At 42.0% G+C, this 21672-nt stretch overlaps 1 protein-coding gene across 7 annotated transcripts in view; it reads left to right on the forward strand.

The window, feature by feature from the left end:
* The first annotated feature begins 2611 nt into the window (after positions 1–2611).
* The window catches only part of Csnk2a1 (casein kinase 2 alpha 1), a 46779-nt gene continuing 27718 nt past the window's right edge, over positions 2612–21672 (forward strand). Inside the window, exons 1-2 of one of the 7 annotated variants that reach the window (XM_063282998.1) lie at positions 2653–2770; positions 16693–16760. The gene's annotated coding sequence lies outside the window, so the exon portion shown is untranslated. Of the gene's footprint in view, positions 2822–16692; positions 16761–21672 lie in introns of all 7 variants that reach the window. The other 6 variants (NM_053824.2, XM_006235220.5, XM_039104112.2 and 3 more) reach the window with 6 other exon arrangements.

The raw sequence follows: 21672 nt of genomic DNA on the forward strand, positions 1-21672 counted from the left end.
TAGCTAATCCACTTGTACGTGATCTTCTGGATTCAGGCATCCTTGTCCTCAGACATAAACAGGATCTGGCAAGTAGAAATCCTGGTAGGTGGTCTGGTAAGATGTCTCACCTAGTGAAGGCACGGGCTGCCAGCTTGACAACCTGAGTTCCATCTTCAGGACCCAAATAGTGGGAGGAAAAAGCATACTCCCCAAGTTGTTCACACACACACACACACACACACACACACACACACACACACACACACGAAACTTTGTTGTTGTTGTTGTGTTTGTTTGTCTTCAAAATAGGAAAGAAAAGCAATCCTGGTAGTTGAGTCTGCACTGAGGTTCACATCTCAGCCTTGGAAGGTTAAGGCATAAGAATTGCCAAGGGTTTGATCCAGCCTGGGCTAAAGGTATGGTAAGATCTTTTCTTTGGGGGAAAAAAAGGTGTGGGGGCAGGGGTTGGTGGCTGGAGAGATGACTCAGCAGTTTAGAGCACTGCTCCTCTCAGTGAGATTTGGTGGCTACGATTCCGGTTGCAGGGGATCTAAGAGGGGCAGGTGTGCTAAGCCCAGGTAAAGGCCTGGCTTCCGCAAAATGGCCCAATATCCTGTCCACTCTCCTCCCATATTCTCAACTCCTATTTCTCTTAGTGCTTTCTACCACAAAGGCAGCCTTTAAATGTAGCAAGCTCTTTCCTGCCTTGGGACCTCTGTACCTACTCTTCCCTTCCCAGAAGGAGCTTCTGAGCCACTCAATACTTCAGAATTACGTATTATTTTCCTTCACAGTACTTAGGGCTATCTAAAGCTTTAAATCTATTTCACATCTACTTGGGTTCCTCCCCCCACCTCCATAGCACTTATTATTAATTTGGACGCAGGATCTGATGTATCTCAGACTGGCCTCAGGCCAGCCAAGAGCTGGGATTGCAGTCCAGGATTATCAAATTCAATTTATTGAATTAAACTGAGAAAACTCTATGCAAACACTGTACCCACTGAGCTACACCCCCAGACACAGACCTCTAGTTTGTGACTGGTCTCAAGCACACCAGGCTGGCCTCAAATAGCTAATCCCCTGACTCCACAGTCCTTCCATGTACTGCCACTAGAAGCATACATCACCAGGCCCAGCTGGGCAACCTTGGGGTCTCCTTTTTTAACCACTTCAGTGCCCAGATGGGAAAACTGAGGATTAGAGAAGAGAGTGGCTTCTCAGACACCCAGATAATTGTGGATACTCAAGGTAATTGGGATCAAATATAACAGACTGGGAGTGGCCTGTAAAAGGTAGCTGCCACCTCTCTAAAGCCATCAGTACATACTGCAATCCACCATCATTCCCATGTCATGGTGGGGGCAGGAGTGTCTCTTTGGGAGCAGAGGTGCCAGTCAGCTGACAAACTGTGAAAGTGGGGCTGGAGAGGGTGGAAAGCCTATCCCTGAATAGACAGTTATTCTGAGGCAGCTGGGGATAATGGCTGGTACAGAAATAACCCAGCCTCCTCACCCTTGTTTCAGCCCTCACACCTCTGCCCTACCAGAGGTGAGGCCAACACTGAATAGTTTTCAGCAGTAGCCCCTGTTTACTAGGGAGGCTCACAGTCTGATGAAGGAGATCAGTTAGAGACCTCCTGCTGCTAAGTTGTGGTGTGTTGGAAAGCAGGTCCTTAGAAGAAAACACGCCCCCCCACCCCGACAAATGCATACAAGTTATTCAATTCACAAGGTAATTGTAGCAGTTCAAAGAAAGGGAGGTGATACTGTCAAGTTGCGGGGTTATTCGCAGTCTTAGTGAATGGAAACATCAGGAACTTTAGAGAAGGCAAGGGACTAGAAAGAAGGGAAGAAATCTGGCCAAGTTTTTTGTTTTTTTTTTTTTTTTTGGGGGGGGGGTATTGAGTATAAAGCCAAGAGAGAATTTTGAGAATCCACAGGAGAAATTTGAACAAAAGGAGAACATAATCCAGTATGCATAGCAGAAAACTGCCCCGTGTCTGTTTGGAGTAGGAAATGGGCCCAAAAAGAGTGAGGATGAGGGTAGATTGAAAGGTGGAAAACACTATGGTATTCTGAATTGGCAATTCTGGGTAGGATTCCATAGAAGGAATTGGGCCTTGTTCTCTAGAAGGTTATTACCACCTTTTCCTAGACTCTAAACTCTAGAGTCACGGCCTCTACGATACCCAACTTTCGTTAGTCTAAACTCCAAGTTTGAGGGTGGAAAAAAAGTGCTGCTGGAAACCTAAACCTAGACTAGGGGTCCGGGCAAGAGAGACTTCAGCTCCCAGGATGCTTCGCGCGAAAGGTCGCGCATGCTTCGGGACTAGCAGGCTGGTCGCTCTCTGGCTAGGCGTAGTGCAGGAAACACGCCATCTTCGGCAGTGTCAAACCATCGTTTGCTTGATGGGACGTTTATGTTTCGTCTAGTCACCTATTACAGGTTCTGACTTAAATGCGCTTCTCTGTTAGAATTCTATTAAACTTTACGATGAACATTCCATTCTGCTTCCAAGTCAATTACCGAACGCTCTCAGATGACACAGAACAAGACGGCGGGGCCCCGCTCAGTCAGAGCCTCCGAGGGCGGGGCGGCACCGCCTTTTCCGGCTCCGCCCCGCCTCTGATTGGGAGGGGGCTTCCGCTTCCGGCAGCGGAGGCTGCAGCCTCGCTCTGGTCCCTGCGGCTGGCGGCCGAGCCGTGTGTCTCCTCCTCCGCCGCCGCCATATTGTCTGTGTGAGGATAGGGGAGCGCGGCTAGTGCCGCTGCCGCTTCCACCGCAGGTACCGTGGGAACCGCGGGCCGAGGTCATCGGGGCGCGCGGGTGAGCCCAGGTCAAGGCAGCAGGGCGCGGTCGCCCCGCACGCTCTCAGCCGTCTCCCTAGCGGCCTGTCGCCTTTCCCTACCCCCCTCGCCGCACACAGCAGCCGAGGCCCCTGCAGTCCATCCTGGCCGCCTGAGAAGGCGCAAAGCGAGGCAGAGGGACCGGCTGGTGTGAGGGTGGAAGCTGGCTGTCAGACTTCAGTTTCTTGCAGGAGGGAGGCTGGACTGGGCGGAGACTAAGGGACAACTTGGAGGTGGGGTGGCCGAAGGGGGAAGGGAGCTGGGGGCCGCGCGCGGACGCTTCACTGGGGAAGCGCACCGAGAGAGTACGGCCTCCCGTTGCGCGGGGCAGCCGCGAGATGGGCCTTGCTATGATTCCTCTGGGCGGGGCTGAACTTCCTACCTGCAGACCCGGTGCTAGGTGGAGGGGGGCTCGGGGTGGGGTTGTTGGAGGGGAAGGGAGAGGGAAGCACGAATTAGGGCCGAACGGGTGGAGTTGGGCTTGAGGGCTCCTTGGGAACCTGGGTGGAGGAGGAGAGGTATGTAGAAGAAGAAAGGTTGGCTGAGAGTATACATGTTAGTGACCTTTTGAAAGAAGAGGACTTTTGAATTTGTTTGATTTTTGCAGTGTTGGAACAGATCTATATTATTAGGTCGGTGATGGATGAGACTTCTGCAGTTTGTTTTGGGAAGCAAAGTCAAGAGTTGGGAGAATTGCTGTCTTGATTTTTTGCTTTTGTGGGGGAAGAAAGTTGTGAAAAGGTGACAGGTTATTTGGAGTAGAATCGATTCTCTTGTAACTGTTAAATTCTTTTGGAAGGGGCATAGGGGAGAAGAAATGAAAACCAAATTAGGAAGGGAAGATCCCTTCCCAGAACCCCCAGAGGGTTGAAGACCTTATTTTGTTGAATGCCTGGCGGTATAGGCCAGTGACAATGAACTAAACTTCTCTAGGTTCTTAAATATCAGAACTACTGACTTAGCAGCCTGCTGTAGACCTTGTTTTCCTCCTTCTAAGATGGTAGTGTTTCCTAGTTTGTAAGTTTGTTAAGGATTGTACAATTTGTATCAAGTGTTTCCTGGAGTGTGTAGCAGACAGTAAGTGCTCAGTAAGTCTGATTTGCTACTAAAGGGGCTAATTGATACTTCGGAATTTCTCTCATCTAGATAGTTTACTGTTACGGGTCACTTCAGCAATCGTCTTTCTAGTTACTACAAATCAGCAGGTTATACTTGCTTATTAGACCTGAGGCTAAAAGTCCCGGACATATACTACCTCCCCTATATACCGTCTTGAAAAGTTCATCTGCAGTCCTACCAGGGCAAGCTTGTCCTTCTCTGACTTTGAAATATTTGCCCTTAGTTTGTTAATATAGGAGCATATGTAACTTGAAAGAAGGAAAGGTTTGGATATTAGATTAGTTTAATTAATAGTTGCAAAGTTAGGTTACTCGTTGGCAACTTTTCTTTGCAACAAACTAAGCATACCATACCTACTTTATTTTGGCTTTTACGGAAAACAACAGAAAAGCAGATACTTAAGGAGGATGGTGGACCAGTTTCTGGGTTAAATGGAAGTTGGGTAACTAAGTGGCAAGAACCAAGTGGCAACATTTCCACCTTATGCTTTTGGTTCTTCTGCTCTTTGTTGCTATATACTTGCTTTTGTGTTTTTAGGCAAGGACTCCTGTAGTCTAGTATGGTCTAGAGTCCGCCTGTCTCAGTCCTTCAGAAGTATTGGAATTACAGGTGCGATCCACCATACCCATACCCAGTTCCTTGGTACTGACTTTATCCCTGAACATAACATTTCATGTGTGCATATGCATTCCTGTGTGTGTGTGCGCGCGCGCGTGCATGTGTGTATTTTGGACTGGGTGAATATGAAAGCCAGAGGTGAATGTCAGGTGTCCTACTCAGTTGCTTTCCATCTTTTTAAAATTATGTATCTGTGTGGGGGTATGTGCACATAAGTGCTGGTGGCCTAGGAGGCCAGAAGAGGTTTAGAGACTTTAGAGCTGAAATTACAGGCATTTGTGACCTGCCCAATGTGGGTGGTGTGAACTGAACATTCATCATCCTCTACAAGAGCAGTACCCACTCTTAGGTACCAGGCTATGTTTTCGGCCCCCACTACCTTATTTTCTTTTACTGATAGTGTCTCACTAGGTCTGGAATTCCATAGTTTAGCTAGAGGGGTCAGCTAGCCAGCCCCTGGGATCCTCTTGTTTCTGCTTCCCACCTATGCTGGGGTTTTTGCCCCTGGATGCTGAAGATCGAGCTTAGGTCTTTATGTTTGCAAAGCAAGCACTTTACCAGCCCTGAACATGACATTTTTGCATCATAAAGTCATTTAAAGGGAAGGCTTTCTTAGAAATTGGATTTAAAAACTTAACATGAGGTTTGGACTTATAACACACAGGCAGGTTATACCCAACCTACATCAGTGTCCATACATAATCTATAAATATATTGATATACAGTAGAAAAGGACTTTGCAGATGTAATTAATGTTTAGACTTTTAAATATTTTATTTTAAATTATATATATGTGGGTGCCCATAAAGCCTAGAAAAAGGTATTGGGTCTTCTGCAGCTGGAGTTACAGGTAGATATAAGCTGCCTGGTGGGGATCCTAGGAATAGAACTCGGGTCCTGTGAAAGAGCAGTACTTAAGCTTATACACTGAGATCTCTCCAAACTCCAAAAATCTTAAAGTAGGAAATTAGCCTGGATCCTGGCTTAGTCATAGATTGATCACATGGATACTTAAAATCAGAGTACTTTTACCAGCTGGAATCAGAGATGGGTAGATGGGAAAAATCAGGGAAATTTAAAGCATGAGAGGGACTCTATTAGATGTTTTTTTAGAGAAGGCTGAAAAGAGAATATGAGATGAAATGTGGGCAGCCTCAACTATCTGACAGTAAAGATATGGACCTGAATGCCAAGATTTTTCTGTGGAGTTTTTAGCAAGCCAACAGCTTTGCAGACAACTTGAGTTTTGGCCTTGAGATACTAACCTGACCAGGCTTACCCAATTTACAACTTATAGGAATCATAAGGTAATAAATTTGTGATAATATAAATCACTACATTGTTGGTGATATGGTAGCAGAACAATAGAATAGGTTTTGGTACCAGGAGTAGGGTGTTGTATTACCTAAACATAGAAGTGGCAGTGGGAGGAGGTTGGAAGAATTTTGAGTAGTACGATAGAAAAGACCTAGAACAGATTGTTAGTAGGAATGTGGATGTTAATGACTTTGCTAGTGAAGGTTGAGATGGTGAGTTATACATAACTGCAAACTGACAAGAGATGACTGGCCAGCAGGCTTAGCTGAAATTGTATCCATTAGCTGAAATTGTGCCATTATGGAAGGCAGAGTTTGCAAGTGTATGTGCAAATAAACTTAGGGGTTTATTTTTGTTTTGTGCATTTGTTTTTTAAGCTTAGATGTTCTAGCAAAATGTTGAAGGTTCAATTTGCTTTAATTGTGAATATCTTTTAAAGAGAGTGGACCCCTGTGAAATTCATGAAAGCCCCATTATTATATATTCTTTATAATTTTATGCCTACAGGAACAATGCTAGATCCACTGAAAGAAGTAGGAGAAAATAAAAAGGATTGTTGAACTCTCTGAAATAGTGCTGCTTTTCATAAAGTTGGGTGTTTGTATACCTGTGCATCTCAAGTGGAACCAAGAGCCTAGAGGATTGGAACTCAAAACAGCAGAGGATTTTCTATGGGCAATGAAATGGAGTCACTTTGGGTGTGTTTTCTTACATTTATGTTCCAGATGTTTTAGTTAATATACTGTGACCCAGAACATTTTATACCTAAATTAAGTGAAGAGATTTTGTTGTTGGTTTTTGTTTTAAGGTAGAATTTTGCTGTGTATCTCTTGCTAGCTAGAAATTCACTATACCAGTCTGGCTTGGAACTTGTCCATCTTCCTGTTTCTGCCTGCTAAGTGCTGGGTTTGAAGTTGTATATCACCACTCCTGGCTGAGATTCCGGCTTTTCTTTTAAAACTGGAAGTATTAGATGAGACTTTTGGACTTGAGGTTGATATAGTAGTTTGAGATGTTGGGGACTTAACTTGGTATAGGATGAATGTGTTTTGTGAGTAGCACAATGTAAATCTTTGAAGACAAAATGACCCCACTAAAATGTTGGATCCCTCATCTCTAGAATGTTGTTATATGGCCGAAGAGACTATGTAATACCACAGTTTAAACCTTCATAATGCTGTGACCTTTTAATACAGTTCCTTGTGTTCTGGTGAGCCAACTATAAAATTTTTGCTACTTCATAACTGTAATTTTGCTACTGTTATGAATTGTAAGTATCTGATATGCAACCCCTGTGAAAGGGTCATTCAAGCACCAAAATGCCATGACCCACAGGTTGAGAGCCACTGATGTGGGGTTGGGGATTTAGCTCAGTGGTAGAGCGCTTGCCTAGGAAGTGCAAGGCCCTGGGTTCGGTCCCCAGCTCCGAAAAAAAAAAAGAACCAAAAAAAAAAAAGAGCCACTGATGTACAGACTTTTTTTTTAATATTTATTTATTTATTTATTTATTTATTTATTATGTAATTATGTAGAAGTATACCGTAGCTGTCTTCAGACACACCAGAAAAGGGCATCAGATCTCATTACAGATGGTTGTGAGCCACCATGTGGTTGCTGGGAATTGAACTCAGGACCTCTGGAAGAGCAGTCAGTGCTCTTAACCACTGAGCCATCTCTCCAGCCCGATGTACAGACTTTTATTCTGTCTTGTTTTTTCCCTTGGAGTGGGTCTTTAAAAAGCAATGAACCTGCTGGATATGGTAGCCTACACCCTAGTCCCAGCAGAAAAACAAATGAGTCTGAATTTGAGGCCAGCCTAGCTTATGTAAATTAATTAGTTTTTTAAGCAAAGAATTTAAGGACTCCATTCTGTCTTTCTGGGATCTGGCAACAGGGAAATTGTGAATACAGCAGAGCAGCCTTGTATAGCAAAGGGAGCTCCGGCTGACCGCTGTCAAAGGAGCCAGACCTCCATTTGTACAACCAACCATAGGAATTAAACCAACAACCTGAATGGGCACAGAGCAGATTCCTCAGAGCTGCCAGCAAGAAAAACAGCTGGCTGATACTTTGAGTTTGGCCTAGTTGGACTCTCAACAAGATAACAGTTAAGTCTACTCTGCTTCTGACTTACAGTTTGTTGGTAATTTGTTACAGGAACAATTGGGAAAGTTTGTTGTAGTAATTTGTTACAGCAACAATCGAAAACTTTACATTGGCTTTTGCTAGCTTTATTTCATAATGTTGGTGTGGTTGATTTCTAGAGAACAAAGGCAGCAAAGATTATTCATAGAATAATGGTGTGGAGTGGACTTTATGCCTTGTGCTTGATTAAATTGTGTGTTTTGCCTGTACATGTGTCTATGTGCCACAAGTGTGTCTAGTGTCCACGGGGACCAGACAGGGTGTTGGTTCTACTAGAACTGGAGAGAGTTCTAGATGGTAGTAAGCTACCATGTTTGTGCTGAAGATTGAACTGGAGTCCTCTTAACAACTCAGTCATCTCTCAAGCCCTTGGTGTTTAAATATTCTTTTCCTGAGTGAACTTAGATGCAGTATGAAGAAGGGAGTAGATAACCTGCGAAAATGCTGGTTCTAGTGCTGAATCACTTTGGTAGGATCATTATAAGTTGATAGTTGCCCATGTCTGTAAAAAGATAACCCTGTATATTAGAAGAGATAGAAATAGAATGCACATTTCAGTGAATTAATGAGACACACTGTGGTCTATTCTTTTACATTCGGCTCTAAGTTGTAACTATTATTTTCTGTTTTTGAGGTTAGATTTAGCAATCATAATTACAAAATGTAGTTTATAGCTTATGGTGTGTGTGCGCGCGTGTGAGTGTGCAAGAGAAAGGATCTTATTTTTCAGCCCAGATTATGGGTGGGGATCTTACTCTTTAGCCCAGATTTTCCTGTAACTCTCAATGGTTCCCCTGCATCAGACCTCCAAGTGCTAATGCTACACATGCGATCCACCATGCTCTGCTTGGCTTTGTTCTTCAATAGTGTGTTCAAGTTGGAATCATTGAATGCAGCTGACAAAATAAATTTTAAGATATGAGGGACTTTTGAGGTTACCTGCTTAGGTTTGGTTTTTAGACTTTACAGTAAGGAGCATTATCTTCTAAAGGGTAACATACATCTCTAGAACTAGACAAAGAATCCTGGTTGAGGCAGTAGTCATGGCTTTGGAACTGTATTCTCTGAGCACTATAATAAAACACCTGGGACTATATATAGTTAGTTCTTTCTGCCTGCTTCTTTGTGACGATTAATTGAGGGACTATATTAACAGTTGAACATGTATGCCCAGTATAGTAACTGTTTATAACGTATCAAGTTTATATAACTTGACAGCTTGTGTGTAAATATTTAGTTGCTGAAACTTAGATCTGATGTGAACTGCCATTGAATTTGCTAAGGGCTTAGGATTTTCAGCAAGAATTAATAATGCTTGTTATACCTGATAGTTATATAATATAAAATATATATAGTATAATTTAATATTATATAATTACATCATTATAAAATTATATTTTTTATATAAAATTATATGGTGGCACGCGGATTCAACCCTAGTAATTGGCATGCAGAGGTGGGTAGATGTCTTGAGAGTTCAAGGCCAGCTTGGTCTACATAGTAAGTTCCAGGACAGCTAATGCTGAACAGAGAAACCCGTCTCCAAACCCCACCACCACCAAAAAAAAAAAAGCCAGCTGGATTTATTCCTTCTTTGGTTGTCACAATTCACTGGGTGACCAGGGCCATGTATCTTGCACAAGAACAGTGTTGACTGCTTAAGCCTGAAAGGTTTTTGGTTCCTGAGATGGAGGATTTCAAAGTGGCATGGCTTTTAATTGTTAAATAATGGATACCCACACCCAACTCCACACCAGGGGTAGGCAGGACTAGAGAGAATGTAGGCAACAGCTTTTGTGTTTATTTGTTGTATGGTTTCACTATGTAGACCAAGCTGACCTCGGACTCATGGCAGTCCTGCTGCTGCTGCCTTTTGAGTGCAGGAAATCGGGCACAAACCACTGGCCAGTTGGTTTGTTCTCTTATTATTTTCTAACTCATTCATCCATTCTTTCCTTTGTTTGTTTTGTGATGGGGTCTTGAATGTGCTGGAATTAAAATTTTTATTAAATTTTATTAAATTATTAAATTAAAATTTTTCACCAATCCTGGCTTATGTGCCACTGGGGATCGAACCCAGGGCTTCATGCAGCCTAACAGCTATACCCCATTAAGAAAAAGTGGCAGCTGCTTGGATTATAGATGAATGTTACTGTGTTTTTGAGACAAAAATCTCTCTATGTACCTGACTGATCTGAGAGATCTGCCCGCCTCTGCCCCGAGGGCTAGGATTAAAGGTTTGTGGCACCTTGTTCCACATTCCTTCCACTTGTTTGGTTGTTTGGTTGATTTTTTTTTTGTTTGCTTTGCATATCTCTTGTAGCCCAGGCTAGTCTCTAGTTCATTGTAGCAGAGGATGACCTTGAGCTTCTTTCTGCTTTGTTTCTCCATCTCCCAGTAATGGGCTGATAGGCCATTTTATTTGTGTCACTTCTCAAATGCCCCTATTGTATCTGCTCTTTTAACACTGTGGTCTTAGGAGCTTTTCTAAGTTGTTTTTATTAGCTGAAACATTTTAGTCTGCTTAGAAAAATAAACAGCTGGGATTTTTTTCCCTATAGAATATAAAGAACTGTTAATTCCTAGCAAATATTTAAATATTTTGTTCCAGATAAAATTCAACAGTTGTTGACCAAACATGTTATAGAAATAAAGGATTGATTCTTTTACATTTGAGGTGATAGATAATTACAACATTGCAAAATTAAGCCAGGAGTGGTGTTCTATTGGCTTTTGCAAATTCTTGGTCTTTATCCTTAGATTTAAAAAACAAAACCTACTTAACAACAGTTGCTATGGTGGGTAAGCGCTTTTTACATTTTTGATGATGGTGTTTTCTTACATGAAAAAATAGTGGTAAGATTTTAGGATTAGTATCCTGGGTAGAGGAATCTTTTATAATTTTTATGTGTCAGGTCTCAAATACCCTTTGTTCTTTTAGCACTGGGTTTTTTGAGTTTTTATTAGCTGGAAACATTTTAGTCTGCTTAGAAAAGTGAGCGCTTGGAATTTTTCTAGTTATGACTAATGCTCTAATGGGCATTTCTCAATTTAGCTGTCTCATTAATGTTCTGTAAATCTTAAGAAAATCATCCTGTTAAAAAAGAATGGGTAGGAGCCAGGTGGTGGTGGTGGTGCCTCTAATCCCCACACTTAGGAGTCAGAGGCTGGTTGATCTCTGAGTTCCAGAGGCTACACAGAGATCTCACCTCAAGGTGCAGGGAGGATAGGTGGCCTGGAGAGATGGATCAGCAGTTAAAAACAGTGGCTACTTTTCTAGAGGGCCTGAGTTCATTTCCCAGCACACACATAGTGGCTCACTACTATCTGTAACTCCAGTTTGAGGGCATCTCATGGCTTCCATGAGCAGAAGATAATCTATGGTGGTTTGTGCCTATGAACACAGCACTGACAAAAGCTTAAGCTGTAGGACCTGAGATACAGGCCAATCTAGGCTACATGGTAGGTCCTGTCTCAAGAAAGATACTCCCTCTAAAACGGGGAGGGCTGGTTTATTAGAAATTTGTCTTTTTTTTTTTTAATCAAAGGAGCCATTTGGACTAGTCATATTTATTCAGTAGTCCCCAAAGGCTTACTATAATTCTGGCAGGTACTATACTAAGGCCCTCTAGGTACCCTTACCCTCAACTTCACAATTGGCTGGCATTTGTCATAATAAATATACTGTGTCTAGGCTTAATTTATTGTTGATGCTACAGGGAACTTACTATGTGCCCTGGGTATAATTTGTAAGACAGCTGGAATTGGATAGGGGAGAATGAGATTTAGAATTAGCAGAAATCGCTGGGCGGTGGGTTCACTAGGGGGCTTGTAGGAAGAACCTCTACTTCTGGAGAGTTGAGGATCAACTTCTCAAGCTTTGGTTTTGTCACCTCTGCAGCTGAAGTAGTAACACCGTGGGAATGACTTATTAATCTCCAGTTTCTTCATCTGTAAAATGGAGTTTGTGCCCTATACCTCAGAGGATTCTTTTTAAAGATTATTAATGAAGTCACCACTAATATCATGTCATTGCTAATATTGCTATACCCTTCTTGGTTTTCATTTTTGGATGCCAAGAGTTCTTACTTGTTAAAGAAACTTTTGGCTTGTACATCTTGTTTCTGCTGTGGCCTGCTGGTCGAATAAGGTGCTGAACTAGTTTAGGTGAGAATATGTTAAGTCACATTCAGTATGTGATTGCTTTAGTTACCTGGGTCCAGTATATGTTGTCTAGTTTTGACAGATCTAAGATTCTTCCTCTTGCAATTTTCCAAGCTCTAGGATTCCCTTACCTCTAGATTGAGTTCATCTTGTTTCAGACTAGGAAAAGTTCTAAGTTTGTTCATCTGTAGACACATTTAAGAAGTATCATTTTCTTTTAAAAAGTTTTTTTTTTAATTATATCTGTTTGTCTATATGAGGGTATGTGCAGGCGAGTGTAGGTGTCCTAGGAGGACAGAGGAATTGTACTGTATTCTACTATGGAGGCTTTATAGCATCCTTTCCATATCCCTGTCTCTCTTGTTTCTTTCTATGTTTTGGGGGTTGGTTGGTTGGTTGGTTTTTCAAGACAAGAGTTACTCTTTGTAGCCCTAACTGTCCTGGAATTGGTTCTATAGACAAGCCTGGCCTTGAACCCAGGGATCTGCCTGCTTTTGCCTCTCAAGTTCTGGGTAGTGTGTGCAATCATCTCTTGGCATGAATCTGTTTTTATTCTGAGTGTTTTGTTTTTGCAGTCCTGACTGTCCCATTATATACACAAGGATGCCCTCAAACTCAGAGATGAACTGCCTCTGCCTCTTGAGTTCTGGGATGAAAGGCATGTGCCACGACACCTGGCTTGTTTTTGAGTGGACTTTTTATATAGTTCTGGCTGGCCTGGAATGTACTGAGATCCTCCTGCCTCAGCCTCCAAACCCTAGATTAGATTGGATGCATACCACCAGGCACCTGCTGCTGCACGCACACACACACACACACACACACACACACACACACACACACACACACACACACATTCAGTATAGGTATTCTGTTACTGAGGTACATACACCTTTGACCCATTTTTGTTGACTCTTTTGTATGGATGCATACTTGTGCAATGGTGTTTGAATGGAGGTTAGAGAACAACATTTGGGATATGCTGTATGGTACCCAGGGATTGAGTTCAGTTTGTTATGCTACAGGTGCCTTTATCCACTGAACCACGCACTATAAATCAGACTGGCATAGTTAATTTTTCAGTGGAATTTTAATGCATTGTCTTTCTGGACAGTTTTCCTCCCAAAATACAGCATTCCACATTTTTGATGTACTAAAGACTATTCAGGTATTATTCCTAAAGAACTTCAGTATCCACTGGCTGCTACCTAGGTTCTTGTTTAGTTAAGTGTAGTTGTGTTCATGGCTTTTGTTTCTACCATCATATAGGACAGTTTCTTGAAAATTTGTTGCAAGATAACTTGTACATTTTTAAAGTGAAGACTTTGTGTTAAAAGCTTCTCTGGGGGGGGGGCGTTGGGAGGGGAACACCCATAAGGAAGGGGAGGGGGGAGGGGGATGTTTGCCCGGAAACCGGGAAAGGGAATAACACTCGAAATGTATATAAGAAATACTCAAGTTAATAAAAAAAAAAAAGAAAAAAAAAGCTTCTCTCGGGTTGGGGATTTAGCTCAGTGGTAGAGCGCTTGCCTAGGAAGCGCAAGGCCCTGGGTTCGGTCCCCAGCTCTGGAAAAAAAAAAGCTTCTCTCACCTCAGAACCACCCCATCTCCACCTCACCTTACATCTCATGTAGCTCAAGGTAGTAGTTTTAGGGTTTTACTTTTTTTTTTTACTTGTGTGTTTTTTGTTTGTTTGTTTGTTTGTTTGTTTTCTTTTTTGAGACAATCTCACTATGTATCCCTGGTTGGCCTAGACCTCACTTTATAGACCAGGATTGGGCTTGTACTCCTAGATTCTGCCTGCCTTTGCCTCCCCAGTGCTGGGATTACAGGACACCCCTCTCCGCAACAGGACAGTGTTTTGGTAGCTGTTAAAAAAAAATCGCTTTGTACCTAGTACTCAGGAAGCAGCAGAGGCAGGAAAATCTTGGTTTAAAGCCAGCCTGGTTTACATAGAGAGCTTCAGGCCAGGTGAGACCCCATCTTTAAAAAAAAAAAAAAAAGCAAAACAACAACAAAGCAGTCAGTTTGTAGAATTTAAGGACCTGGTATTGAATTTAGTATAAAAAATATATTTAAATCTTAAATAGACTTCCCACCTGTTCCTTTCTATTTAGTGTTCTTAGAATAGAGGGAGGGAGCAGAGGTTATTTAACCTCTGAACCTGAGAGTATGCATTTCATTCCACAATGAGTTCCAGAGACATTCAAATGATAACAGTGATATTGTAGATGTAAGTGCTGAGTTCTACTTTAGTTTTCTGTCCCTAGGCTCCAGAGAATGGTGGTCAATGGGATCAAGTTTCACACTAAGACTCATTTTGCCTCTGCTGTCTGAACAGAAGATAAAATATACAGATAATGATTTTTCTGACCATCAGTTATGTCTTTAGGGTAACAGAATAACTTGGTTTAAGTTTTTTTTTTTTTTTTTTTTTGGTTCTTTTTTTCGGAGCTGGGGACCGAACCCAGGGCCTTGCGCTTCCTAGGCAAGCGCTCTGCCACTGAGCCAAATTCCCAACCCCCATAAGTTTGTTTTATGTTACAGATACTTCTGTGTTTTCCGGTTCTTTTTTTTTGGAGCTGGGGACCGAACCCAGGGCCTTGCGCTTCCTAGGCAAGTGCTCTACCACTGAGCTAAATCCCCAACCCCTACTTCTGTGTTTTCTTTTCAAGCATTAATACCGTATATCTTTTAGTTAGGACTAAGAGCAGAAGGCACATTTGTATGCTAGAATTGTAATCTAACGATAAATACCCTGTAGGGTCCCTCCGTCAGTAAGTTGTGTTATTGTGAACCTTTATGAAGTTAGGCCTTACTTTGTAGTCCTGACTGTCTTGTAGTCTTGCCATCATGCCCAACTTTAAAGTAATTTTTTTAGGGAGGTATCTGGGTATCATCCCAGATCCATATATATTTGTTCTATCACTGAGCTACATCTATAGCTTTATAAATATTATATCCTAAAATCAGACCCTTAGTAGAACCAGAGAAAATTTGTTTTGAATAGGAAGTTTTCTTAGTTCAGTATTCAGTTGAAACTTTGAGATTTGAAGGTCAAAGAAATCCAGGGAACTCTCAAAATTTAGTTGTTGGTTTTATTAATCTTGTTTGTTTGTTTTGTTTGAGACGGGGTTGTGGGGGGGCTCTCAGATAGCCCTGGCTATCTTGAAACTCACTCTGAATTCCAGGCTAACCTTGAAAAGAGATCCACCTACCTCTGCCACCCAAGTGCTGGAATTAAAGGAATGTAATGCCACACCTGGCCAAGCAAGCCCACTTCTTTCTTTCTAATTACATCCATCTGTTTACTGTGAGGATGAGGGAGGCACATGAGCCCTGGTGGCTCTTTCCTTCTTCCATGTAGGTCCTGGAAGTCAAACTTGGGTGCATATGGTGCACATATATCCAGGGAAACACTCATACAGAATAAAAATTGTTAAGAAAATATAATAAAGGGGTAGGTGTGGGGTGCAATACCTTTAATTCCAGCACAAAGGCAGAAGGAGGAGGAGCCCTTAGACTGCTATGTAGACTGTCCTGGTCTACATAGCAAGCTCCAGGACTGCAGAAAGACCCTGTGTCATAAAACATCGTCATCGTAGTAATAAAAAATGGGGCTGGAGAGGAGGCTTAACAGTTAAGAACACTTGTCCTTCCAGAAGACCGACCTGGGTTTGAGTCCCAGCAGCCACAGGGTACCTCTAATTCCGGGGGACCCAGTATCCTCTTCTGACTTCTGAAGGCTCTAGGCACACATCCAGAAAAACACTCATTCAAATTAAGTAATTTTTTTTCTTTTTTTTTTTTTTTTTTTTCGGAGCTGGGGACCGAACCCAGGGCCTTGCGTTTGCTAGGCAAGCACTCTACCACTGAGCTAAATTCCCCAACCCCAAGTAATTTTTTTTTTTTCCGGTTCTTTTTTTCGGAGCTGGGGACCAAACCCAGGGCCTTGCGCTTCCTAGGTAAGCGCTCTACCACTGAGCTAAATCCCCAGCCCCAGTAATTTTTTAAAAAATTATTTTTTTAACAGGTGTGTGTGCACATGCATACCCATGCATGACATAGCATTTTGTGAGGCTAGAGGATAACTAGTTTTCTTCCATGTATGTCCTGGGGATCAAACTCAGGTTTTCAGACTTGACAGCAAGCTCCTTACCTGCTGAGTCATTTTGCTGCTCCCTCCCTTACTTAAATTATTTCTTAATTTGTGACAGGGTCTCGTGGAACTCATTGCTCACAAATTCACTATGTTGTTGATGGTGAGGTTTTTGGGGTTTTTTGGTTTTGTTTTAGTTTTAGTTATAGCCAGGTGTGGTGACCCACACTGGTGGGGTGAGCAGCACAGAGGTAGGTAGGTAGATCTCAGTTTGAGGCCAGCCTAGTCTATATAGTGATTTCCAAGATACTCAGGGGGTGACCCTGTCTCAAAAAGAAAATAAAAGCCTGATTATTTTCCTTTTGCTTATGTGTGTGTATGTGCATCACATGCATGCAGTGCCTGTCGAGGCCAGAAGAGGATGTTCAGATTCCCCCAGAACCAACATATGGTTGGGACCCTGACAGGTGGGTGCTGGGAACCCAGGTCCTCCTTATTTTAATTTCTCTGTTTGTCTTTATGTCTCTGCTCTGTATCCAATGCATTCAATGTCCCCAAGGTCAAAAGAGGGCTTTGGATTCCCTGAAACTGGAGCTACAGATGGTTTCGAGTTGTCCTGTGAATGCTATGAATGGAACCTGGGGTTTCTCTACCACTGAGCCATCATCTCTCCAGCCTGACCTTGAGCTTCTAATTTTCCTGCTTCCACCTCCAAGATACTATAGGTATAGGTGGGTCATTGAAACACATAGCAAACACACACACACACACTCACACACACTCACACACTTCTTTTTTTAACTATAAAGACCTTGTTTCTTGGGTCTCCAGAGGCTACCTTAAAATAAGTTAAAATGTATTTATTTCTTCCCCTAGTCTTCTCCGTCTTGACTCTCAGCGTGTGTAATGAACTTCATTTACCCATTAGACTCCCTACCGTACAAGACTTTGGCTTAAGTCAGAACAAGATTTTAATCTTCAGGGATTAACAAAGGGCTTGCAGCTTTCCTTGCTTGCTTTTTTCTCTGAGTCCTATTTTCTTTCCACTCTTAACTATAATTTTACCGTTTCCTAGTCAGAGGACCTAAGAAATACTACACAATGTGTCCAGCATATCTAAAGCCCCTGGACCACCCCTAGTGCCACTTTTTTTTGCTATGTGGCAGGAATGCTTTTCAAGACAGGGTTTTTGGTTTTTCTATGTAGCTCTGGCTTGGAACTAGCTCTGTAGCCCCGGCAGGCCTTAGACTCAACAGCTCACCTGCCTCTGCCTTGCGAGTGCACCACTATGCTGATCCAGTGTCGCTTTTATACAGGAAAAAAGGCAAGCTGCTTCTGGTGATTGATTTGCTTTTCTGGAGGTGTCTGTGTGCTAGGCAGGCGCTTAACCAGTGAACTCTATCCCCATTTCTCATGCTTTGTTTGATGGGCAATAAACAATATTTAAATGGACTAAATAAAACTTTTGTGGTATAAAAACTAGTTTCATTTTTTTCAAGTTCTGGTGTTATCTTTTGTTTTAAACACTAGACAATTCTTCAACAAAAATGACATTAGTAGGAATATGTAACCCAGCTTTTGTAGTTATCGCACATTGGACCATTTCTAAGGTTCTTAGTTTTAGTGGAGTTTTCCTTTAATTTTATTTTATTGAAGAATCGGTTATACAGAGCCATGTAACTGGCTTTGGTGTGGTCAGACTTTATTTAGTAAGAAAGATTTTGAAAGGTTTTTCACAGATTTGTTTTAGGCTAAACTTCAGGCATTAAGACTTAGCAATGTCTTTTGGTTGTTTTAAGGCAGTGTCTTGTTTTATAGCTAGGTGGCCTCATTTCTTAATGATCCTCCTTCCTCAGCCTACTGAGTGCTGGAATTAACAGGCATGCGTGTGCCCCCCCCCCCCCAAGTTATGTTTCAGAGTCAGGCTGAGTGAGGGTTTTGGATTGTAGATACAGTGCCAGGGAATTGTTAGTTACTAAATGGTTGGGAAGGTGGTAATTTAGGATGATTCAGATGTCCTTAAGGTCTAATTTACTGTGCAGTGGTTATAAAAACTGACCCTCCAGATAGCCAATACTCATGTGCTTTGTTAACTTCCAAATAAGCTCTTTTTAAAGTATGGACTGAGAACATAGGTCAGTGGGGTTAAGGGTGCTTGAAGCATGAAGACCTGAGTATGAGTCTCCAGCACTTACATAGAAAGCTAGGGGCATAAACTGGGCAGTGGGATTGCATAGCTTTAATCACAGCAGTCAGGAGGTAGACGTAGGTAGAGTTTGAAGTCAGTCTGGTCTACAGAGCTAGTTGAAAAACCAAAAAAGGGAGAGGGGCAAAAAGAAAGAAAAGGCTGGAGGGCTAGAGAGATGGCTCATGGATTAAGAGCTCTTGCTGTTTGTTCTTCGACAGGACCTATGTGTGTCTTCCTCAGTTTAAAATTTGAAAGGTTATGTGAGACATGGTTCTTGACTTGAGAGAATTAAAGATCCAATAAGAAAATAGGATTTGAAGACTGAGTAGTAATGTGGAAGTTTGTGGCAGGAAGCAGAGAATTCCAGCTGGGCATGGTAGCATACACCTCAAATCCTGGCCTCAGGAAGCCAAGGCATGAATTTGGAAGTTAAAGCAGAAGGAAGATACAGAAATAAAAACCTGGAACTTCAAAAACCAATCAACTTGACTTTGAATCTTACTTTCTTTTGTAGTGGGTATTCTTTGGTTAGTCTGCTGAATTTCTTTAGGCTGTTTTGTTTTTTGTAGTTTAGAAAAGGTAGATTAGAAGGTAATGTTTGGGGCTGGGGATTTAGCTCAGTGGTAGAGCGCTTACCTAGGAAGCGCAAGGCCCTGGGTTCGGTCCCCAGCTCCGGAAAAAAAAAAGAACCAAAAAAAAAGAAGGTAATGTTTGCTTTATAGAACTGTTTGAGTTGGGCTGGTCAGGTGGCTCATTGGGCAGAGGTGCCTACTACTAAGTCTCATGACTTCTGTTTGGTATCTGGGACCTTTATGATAGGAGAGAACTAGCTCCTACAAGTTGTCCTCTAACCTCTACACATGCACTGAGACATGTGTACGTACACACACACACACACACACACACACACACACACAATGGATATTAAGAAGAATTTCTAAGACAATTGGGTATTTAAAGCTGAGAACATCTTTTAGCTCTAGACTTCTGATTTCTAATTGCCCACTCAGAATTTCCATTTGAATGTCTTAAAGCCATTTTAAATTTACATCCAAAACCCATCTTGTGAATTTTTACCTATCCAGTACATGGTACCAACAATGTATTCAAATAGAAATGAGTTACCTCCCATTTCATTTTCCTCTACCCAGAGCTGTTTGTTATACATCAGTTCTGTGCCAGAGGGTTTCTCAGCCGTCTGTGCTGCCTGTGCTGCTGCAGCCTAGGTTGAGCTGGGTTGGCCCTTCTCACTTAGGTATCATAACAGCCTCTGCCTCCTGAACCCTGCATATTCTCAGTCTCTCTCTGCTTGAACTGTTTAGTGAACTCTCTCACCAGTCCACAGGTAAGTCTTTAAGCATTTAAGTTAGTTCATGCTTGATTAGCCTTGTGTTCTCCTGCCTTTACAGATTCAGCCAGTCATGGATTGAAAAACTGTGTTCAGAAAAACAAGTTAAATCTGTACTGAGCAGGGAGAGACTGTTACTGTCTAAACCATATATTCTAACAGCTTTTTATGTAGCATTTACATAGAACTGAGTATTATGTACATTAAACATTGTATTATAATCTGGGAATAGTTTAAAGTACACAGGTAACAAGAAAATTCTGGGTTTTTTTTTTTTAAACAGTCTCATTAGCCCCTGCTAGTTTTGAACTGTCAGTCCTGCTCCGCCTTCATAATTGCTGGGGTTATAGGTATATGCTAAGATACCTAACCCGATATCACTTTATAAGGACTTGGAGTTCCTTCAAAGTTTGGTATTTGCTGGTAGTCGATCCTGGAGCCAATGTTCTGCAGAAGCCCAAGGGAGAACAGTAATCCAAAACCTAATTTCACTTTTTTTTTTTTTTTTTTTTTTGGTTCTTTTTTTTTCGGAGCTGGGGACCGAACCCAGGGCCTTGCGCTTCCTAGGTAAGTGCTCTACCACTGAGCTAAATCCCCAGCCCCCTAATTTCACTTTTTAGAGTGGATTCCTGTGTACATGAGGGTTAGCTATAAGAGGAAATATATGAAGAAACCAAACCAGTAGTTGAGAAACTTGGTCTGTTTTTGTTTCCTTTTGTTAGGTTTATGTAATATACATGTAGAAGTTACAGAGGTGCGAGTGAGAGGTGTTTGGGTGTTCAGATATAGATCATCTGGGTTTTCATGTCCTATTTACCACACCTCTGTTTTTTCAACTCTCTAAACCCCAATCGTTAACTGAATTTGCAGCACCACAATTCAAAAACCCATATTACTCTGATACTCTAGAAAAGGCCAGCCATTGGAAGTTTATGTGGATGTCTTTTTTTTGTGAGAGATGATTTGCTGACTTACAGACAGGATCATCCTCGCTATGTAGCATGGACTTTACTTGCCGTGATTTTTCTGCCTCAGCCTGCTAAGTGCTGGGATTACAGGCTTGTTCCTGCACCTTCATTGGAGGCTATAAACAGTGAACTATTAGTCCTGTCTTGTCTTTGCCTCCTGTGTGCTGTGATTAAAGGTTTACAGTTTGGTTGTCCAGTTTGGAATGTGCTTCATTTCTGTTGCTATGATAAAATATTCAAATGGGGGGTGCTGTAGAGATGCTCAGTGGTTAAGAATTCCTAGCACCCACATGGTGGCTTACAAACAACTCTAACTTAAGTTCCAGGGGAACTAGTGCCCTCCTGGCTAACTGGACACCCGCCATGCATGTGATGTATGTGTGCACAGATGTACACACACACACATATACATATATATGTGTGTGTGTATACAATATATATACTGTGGGCAAAATATAAATACACATAAATTTAAATGTGCTATTTTTGTTGGATTTTCAAGACATGGTTTCTCTGTGTAGGCCTTGCTGTCTTAGAACTTGCTCTGTAAACCAGGCTGGCGGAGAACTCAAGAGTTCTGTCTACTTTTGTTTCCCGAGAGCTAGGTTAAAGACATGCACCTCAAAACATCTAAAAACAATGTTTATAAAGAAAATTCCAAAAAAGAACAATTTGTGTGAAATAGTTTGCTTTAGCTTATAGTTTGGGGTTATAGTGCATCACTCTGCGGGAGTCCCTGCAGCAGGAGTTTAAAGCAGTTAGTATATAAAGTCTTTTAAAGCACCTCACACAAGTCAGGACCCAGTGCCTAGGGAATGGTGTCCACAGTGTCTGTCTTAAGACATTTCTTCACAGACATGTCCATAGACCAACCC

This window comes from Rattus norvegicus, chromosome 3, assembly GCF_036323735.1.
Source record: "Rattus norvegicus strain BN/NHsdMcwi chromosome 3, GRCr8, whole genome shotgun sequence".
Classification (NCBI taxonomy): Eukaryota; Metazoa; Chordata; class Mammalia; order Rodentia; family Muridae; genus Rattus; species Rattus norvegicus.